A 7,564-nucleotide genomic window follows, 5' to 3' on the forward strand; every position below is an offset into this window, starting at 1 on the left:
GGAAAACACATAACACGTGTTCATTGTAATGATGTGTAAATGTTGTGGGACTATAGTTTAAAGGTGATTTACAGAGGCTGGGGGAAGCCTCACTCTTCCAAGCAGGCAATCCAAAAAGGTAATGGAAACCAATAACAGCAAGCAGTCTTTCACAAAGATAGTTAGACTGGTCTTTGGTTGATATTACCAAGGGCTGTCAGGTGGTAAACAGACGATAGAAACGTACTAGTGTCATCTAGTGGACAGGACTGGCTCTGGGCAATTAACCAATACACAGAGAGTGCATCTTCATGCCTCACTTGTACCTCTCTCTTACCTCTTTCTCTTCGGACAGACTTCGGACAGACAGAAACAATACACTCTCTAACTGGGATAGTCTTTTGCTTTCTATATTTGGGATTGGGCTTGTGTTAACTGTGTTATATTAACACTTTAAATGTTTTTGTTCCCTTGGGCCCCCTTAGAACCGCAGGGCCCTCTGCTACACAGTTTAGTCTTAATAAGTACAAAACAAGTGAGCTGGTGAGAAGTGATTTTCATTTTAAATATAAACCCCCAGCCCAGCAAAGTGCTTTAATTAAAAGCCTGACTTTTTAACACACACTGGGGAGTTTAAGTATCTGTGCAATACATGTACTGTATAGGAGGCGTAGTTATTCAGCAGGTGACAAATTAATAAACTGACTGGGCAGACACGAATGATCAAAGCGCCTCCTACTGGTTGTGGAATCACTGCAGAAGGAAACATGTTGACATAAAACACATTGTACCAAATAAAAGGTAAGATATTCCCCCCAAAAAACATTATTGAACTATTACGTTGGCTGTTTATTTTTTCATGTATGTGTGTGTGTGTGTGTGTGTGTGTGTGTGTGTGTGTGTGTGTGTGTGTGTGTGTGTGTGTGTGTGTATGTGAGTGTGTGTGTGAGAGACACAGGCAGAGAAAGAGAGTATTCTACTTTGAAGCCTCACTGCTGCCCACATCTGCTTGCTGGCAGATTCAAAGTCTCAATGATTCTCTTGTCATCCTTTCTGGTCCCCAACTTCTCTCTTTTTCTCCCTCTCAGTAACTGAGCATCATGCTGATAGAGTTTCCTTTTGAATCCCTGGTGCAGTTTTCAACAGAACTGAATTGGAAATTCCATCCTGTTATTTTCAGCCAGGGAAAGTCAAACAAAGCTTGTCATGTGGATGAAAGTCAATGGCAAATAGTGCAAGGACAAGCTGAAGAATAGCTGAAGTAACAGTCAAATTGGCATGGGTGGAAGGTCGCAACATACACCATACTGTTACATATCTCACAGGTTTGTAAGATGTGACAGAATTTGGCCAAAGAACATGTATTTAGTTCCAAAATGACCTTCCAGGAAGCCATTGAAAAAAATAATTACGTAACATTTGGCTATTTAATTCAACATTAGCATTAAAAAAAAACTAATGAACCATGTCTTTGAATTTGAATTTGAGGACCCTATAATGAACACAGGGCTGTGAATCTTGTTGCACACTCTCTTCACTTACAAATCATGGGGAAATCACCGTGCATCTATTGGGGAAAAGCTGTCTGTCTTCTGTGATGTTCTATAAAATAAAACTCAGTTTTACAATCTATATATTAGACAAGATTAGAATATGATCACCACTTTGAATCCAAATTGCTTTGTGTAAAATGAATGTATTCGGGGTGGCGGTAGCTCAGTCCTGTAAGGAGTTGGGTTAGGAACCGGAGGGTCACCGGTTCAAGTCCCCATATGTACCCAAAAGTATGTTGTGTGGATTGTTGGCTGGAGAGATGCCATTTCACCTCATGCACTGCCAGGTGCTCTTGAGCAAGGCACTGAACCTGCTCAGGGCGCTGGTTCAGTTGGCAGCCCACTCACTCTGACATCTCTCTATTAGTGCATGTATAGGTTCTGAGTATGTGTGTGTGTTTCAGGCCTGTGTGTGATTACCAACAAAAGTGTGTACACAGAGTGTAAATTGTAATTTCCCCACTGGGGATTAATAAACAAATTATTATTTTATGTCCTATGTCTTAGATCTTCTCCAACATGTTTGATTTTCAATTTTAATTTTATTATAGGGGAAAAATACTGATGAGGACTTAAAGTGCTTATATTATGCTCATTTTCAGATTCATAATTGTAATTAGAGGTTGTAGCAGAATAGGTTTACATGGTTTAATTTTTTACACCATATTTTTGTGTTGAGCTTTCTGTTTTAGCTACAGAGTAAGACATCTCACTTCTATACCATCTTTGTTGGGAGACGCACATGAGCAGTAGCTAGGTGAGGATCACATCAGAACAGGCATGTGTAAGTGTTTTGCCATTGAGAAAAATCTAGCGGTTAGCCCCCTCGTTTTGGTCCATGTTGTAGAAGGCCCTGCAGATTTTAAACAGCTCACCCGGAGACTGAAGGCAGGATTTATTCAGAAACCCGAATCCTACTCAAAACAGCATGGATGTTTTGTTTCAAGTTTGCATGTGTGTGGACCAGAGACACAAAATAACACCCTAACATCTAAAAAAAAAAGTCATCTCATTTTATACAGTTGGCTTCACCTTTATCCCAGACAAGGTAAGGCTATTCTTAGACATGACATTTTAATCAATCAATGTATAGTATGTATGTATGTATGTATGTACAGTATGTATGTATGTATGTAAATATGTATGTACTGTGTGTATGTATGTATGTAAGTATGTATGTATGCATATACATTGTATGTATGTATGTAGGTATGTAGGTACTGTATGTATGTAATGTAGTATTACAACACCTTTGCATTGTTCTGAAAACTTCGGACTGTTTCTATGTTTTCATCTTTTGGCTTTCAAACCACAACCTCCAGTTTCATGCAGTGTGCATCTGAGATTATTAAGCCACAGGGTCCAAGGACAAGGTTTTACAATGTAAGCATAATAGGAACATATGATAACACTGTAGCAGCTAGAGTCATACATTTGACAACAAAATTCTCCTTTTGCCGTTGTATTTCAAGGTATCATTTTGACAGAGAGAAAATAATAGCCTACATTTGAAAACATGTTGGAAATAAAAATGTTGGAAAAGACCTGGCCTTTAGTGTTTGCTGTCATACTCAGTGATTATGCTACATTCAAATTCATAACATATGAAAAGGACTATGATTTTGCCAACACCATGATTTGCACACTGCTATGGCTAACCATCAAGACTCTAGGTTTTGTTGCTTTGAAGGGCCATACAGCTATACCTGTTGGGCAGTTTTCATAGTTAGAGTTTTCATGATTTTTCTTATTTTATCAGAGTGAGACCATTCTAAGCATAATTCATTTTGGAAGATATCATTAGCAGACAGGGCCGCAGTGAAGTAAACATGACTGTTGGAACTATTCATTATTTTGTAATTGTTGGAACTATTCATTGTTAAGTTATATTTAAAAGTTAAATATTTATTAATTAATTAATTTCTGTTTTGCTTGAATAATACAGCTACATATAAATTAGTATTTTATTTTGGTTATTTTTAGGATCTGCTAGTGCTTTTGTTATGAAAGTTCCATGCAGCCTTAGGCACCAGGTAAAATCTACATACAGAGGTGGTCAGGTATCTGGGAGGTAGACCCCGGGGAAGGCCGATGGTTTTTCACCAGAGCCTTTTTGTAAAAATTTTGTTTGCTGAGAATTGGATTAATAAACCTCACAGAATACCATCTCTGCCAGCTCTCATTAATAAATGGTTCAAACATAAATCGTTGATAGTGTGGTAGCAAAATAGTAATTTCTGAACTAAGACAAAAAAAACGTTTTGCCAAAACATTTGCTTCTTGTGTTCTCTACATTCAAAGTGGACTTAGTTAAAGAGTAGGAGGGAGGCTTACCACTGCATGGCATAGCATACCTGTGTGCTAGTAAGTTACACTGTAAATTGCTTTTTGGATACCATGTTCATCATACAAGTCAAAGCCTCTATGCAGATTACCTTAATCCTGAACAAGCTGTATAGATAAAATACAACATTACACTGTAGGTTTACTGTTCTAAGGAAATCTCCATGACTTTATCTGACTCTATTTAACTAAGAAAAAATGTCCCAAGAGTTTTTGACTTAAAACTTTTTATAAAGCACAGCTGCCGTAGAATACTTGGCCATTGTATGACTTATTATTTTTTGGAAGTGGACGCTGTATGGACACAGAAAATAAACACCTTAAAAAGCAAACTATTGTAAAGGAATAGAACAACTTCAGAAACAACAATCCAAATTAGCAACCAGTAGCAGCTAAGTGTAGGACATAGTCACTACACAATTGTTTTAGTGACCACAGTGACATAAAAGGTTAGTTAGGTTTTTGAATATTACAATATTGAATATATTTTTTACATTGAAATGTATTGAAAAACACCTTCTACAAAGATTTTTTTTGCATGTTTAAAATTAGTCCACTTGTTTTTTCTTAATGAACTGTTAGAAAAAAAACTACTATCCTAAAAACAAATCTTTTTTAGAGGACCTTTATCTTTATCATAGAGACAACCAGGGGTTATTACAAAACATGCTTTTAAACTGCAATCAGTGAGGCAAAATAGCATCCATGACTTTATCTGACTCTATAGTCATACAGTAGTTAGGGCTGGCTCAGGAGAGTCCTGAACCATCCCTTAGTTACGCTGCTATAAGCCTATAATGCTGGGGTACTTTCCATGATGCACTGAGCACCTCTCTCTTCTTCCTTCTCTCCATCTGTATGTAACCTCATCCCATTGAAGCAAGTTACTAACTCGACTTCTTCAAGACAACAATTCTCCATGTCTTTCTCTGTCTCTTCTCTGTCTGTCTGTCTGTCTCTCTATCTGTCTCTCTCTCTGTCCCTCTGTCTCTTCTTCTCACCCCCAACCGGTTGAGGCAGATGACCGCCCACCTTGAGCCATGGTTTTGCTCAAGGTTTCTGCATCTTAAAAGGAGAAGTTTTTCCTTGCCTCGGTCGCCTAGTGTTTGCCCTTGGTGGGAATTGCTGGGTTTTTGTAAATAACATCACAGAGTACGGTCTAGACCTGCTCTTTTATGAAAAGTGGAATGAGATAACTGTTGTTCTGATTTAACGCTATATAAATAAAACTGAATTGAATTAAATGTAACTATTTACTCGAAACTATCTTTTTATAAAGCACAGCTGCTGTAGAATACTTGGCCATCATTTTGGTCACAGACATTGTCAACTGTCAAGATCAGTTCACCCATGTTGCTTACATTCTATAAACATTGCCTGGAAAGTGCAATGTGGGTTACGGCACCTTTAAATTCTGTTGTTGCTGGTGTAAAATGGTTCGTCCCTCTGTACAAAAGTGAACTGTCAGTCAGACCAGAGAGTGCTGGGGCTGCTGAGATGACAAGACAACTCCTGAATACCTGAGATATTTCTTCTAACAGAAAACAGGCTGAGACAGTGAGAGAAAGAGGTGGAAAGAGTAACAGAAAGAGACAAGTAAGAGAGACCCTGCTTTCACACTGCTGTGTCTTTCAGATTAAAAAAAAGAACAGCAAAAACAAGAAAGATATATGTATAACGTGTGAAATAACAACATTATAAATTGCAATTTACCCTTGCGGGACTAATAAAGTATGCATTATTATTATTATTATTGTTAGTAATATTGTTGTATTAATGTTCAAAGTTTCCATTGCTGAAGCTACGGCGGGGAGCTGTGGTCTAAGGGTCTTAGGTGCCTCAAGGGGCGGTAACCCACGAACACCCTGGTGGACAACGGTGGTCAGGGAAGCCGTCCGACTGAAGAAGGAGTCATTCCGGCATATGTTATCCCGTAGGACTCTGGAGGCATTTGCAAGGTGCCGACAGGCCCGAAGGGCTGCAGCCTCTGCCGTGACCTAGCAAAGCAGCGGGTGTGGGAGAAGTTCGGAGAAGACATGGAGAAGGTCTTTTGGTCCGCACCAAGGTGCTTCTGGAAAACTGTTCGCCACCTCAGGAGGGGGAAGCGGGAACTCATCCAAGCTGTAAACAGTAAGGATGGGACATTGTTGATCTCAACTGGGGAGGTAATAGAGCGGTGGAAGGAGCACTTTGAGGAACTCCTAAATCCAGCTGACACGTCCTCTGTGGTGGAGGCAGAGCTGGAGGATGATGGGGGATTGTCGTCAATTTCCCTGGTGGAAGTCGCCGAGGTAGTCAAACAACTCCACAGCGGGAAAGCCCCAGGGATTGATGAGATCCGTCCAGAAATGCTGAAAGCTCTGGGTGTGGAGGGGCTGTCTTGGTTTACACGCCTCTTTAACATTGCGTGGAAGTCTGGGACAGTGCCTAAGGAGTGGCAGACTGGGGTGGTGGTTCCTCTCTTCAAAAAAGGGGACCAGGGGCTGTGTGCCAATTACAGGGGTATCACACTTCTCAGCCTCCCTGGTAAAGTCTACTCCAAGGTGCTGGAAAGGAGGGTTTCAGCCGGTTGGGCATTTATTTCTAATTAAATGTGTTGAAAAAAAAGTGATTAAATTATTTTAGGTTTATTAACCTTAAAGGTGCAAAATGTAATACTGACAGCTAGTGTTTAAAATAGTTACTGCAGTACAAATTAAAATGCTGAAGAGTGTTGTTCCCCCCTGCCCCCTCCTCCCCAGACTCAAAGTTCATGGAGGTTTCCAGGCTGAGACCGCAACATCTACAACAAAGTTGCCAGAGGCTTGTCTCAAATTACTTCTTAGCACAGCGGAGTATCCATCAAACTGGAATACCAGGCTTGTCCAGGTGCTTACAGAGCACACAAATCTGGCACCAGATTCAGTCAGCTGAGCCAGACAGAAGAGACAATTTTGCTATATTTCGATGCATTCAGCTCTGCATAATCTGGAGCATCTTTTGAGCATGTTTCCTAGATCACAGAAATATATGTTTTTCACAATAGACAATAGATTTTCCTGCAGCTTGGCAACATCTTCAGATAGGAATTATGGCAGGATTCATAATTTCCCCTGTGCGATAATGAATGATGTTGATGTACACTATGTTCAAAGTGATTCACAACAGTAATTTGCTCTGCAGTAGTAAATCAAAATAAAATCTAAAAATAATCTTTGATGTAATGCCTTTGTTGTCTTTTTTTATCTATTTTTTATTTATTGATTGCTAAAACTGCAGCTGGAATTTTCAATTTTCTCGCTGGAGTCATCCCAAAATTATCAATAAAGAGAAGTCTAAGTCTAAATTTAAGTCTAAGTCTGAGGCAGTAAAAATGTACTGCATGTACTGTACAGTGCAAGTATAAAGCCTGGCATCCGGCGCATAAGGCCTTCTTCTCTCCTTCCACTGTCTCTGCTTTCTATTTTGAAAGGGAATCAGCTGCATCCAGAGAAACAAAATGTGCTGAAGACCATGACGTGGCGTGACTTAGCCGAGAGCTCTTTGTTAGGTGGGATACCACAAATATTCCTTATAAAATAAAATGCCTAATTTTAAAGAAATGAACAAGGTGAGATGTGTTAGTTGAAATTTGGATGACAGGTCTGCAAAAGACATGGAGATTCTTTATTGGATAAATCATTAAATGATGTTATGCTCCAGTTGAGCCA

This window comes from Etheostoma cragini, chromosome 13 (genome assembly GCF_013103735.1).
Source record: "Etheostoma cragini isolate CJK2018 chromosome 13, CSU_Ecrag_1.0, whole genome shotgun sequence".
NCBI lineage: Eukaryota > Metazoa > Chordata > Actinopteri > Perciformes > Percidae > Etheostoma > Etheostoma cragini.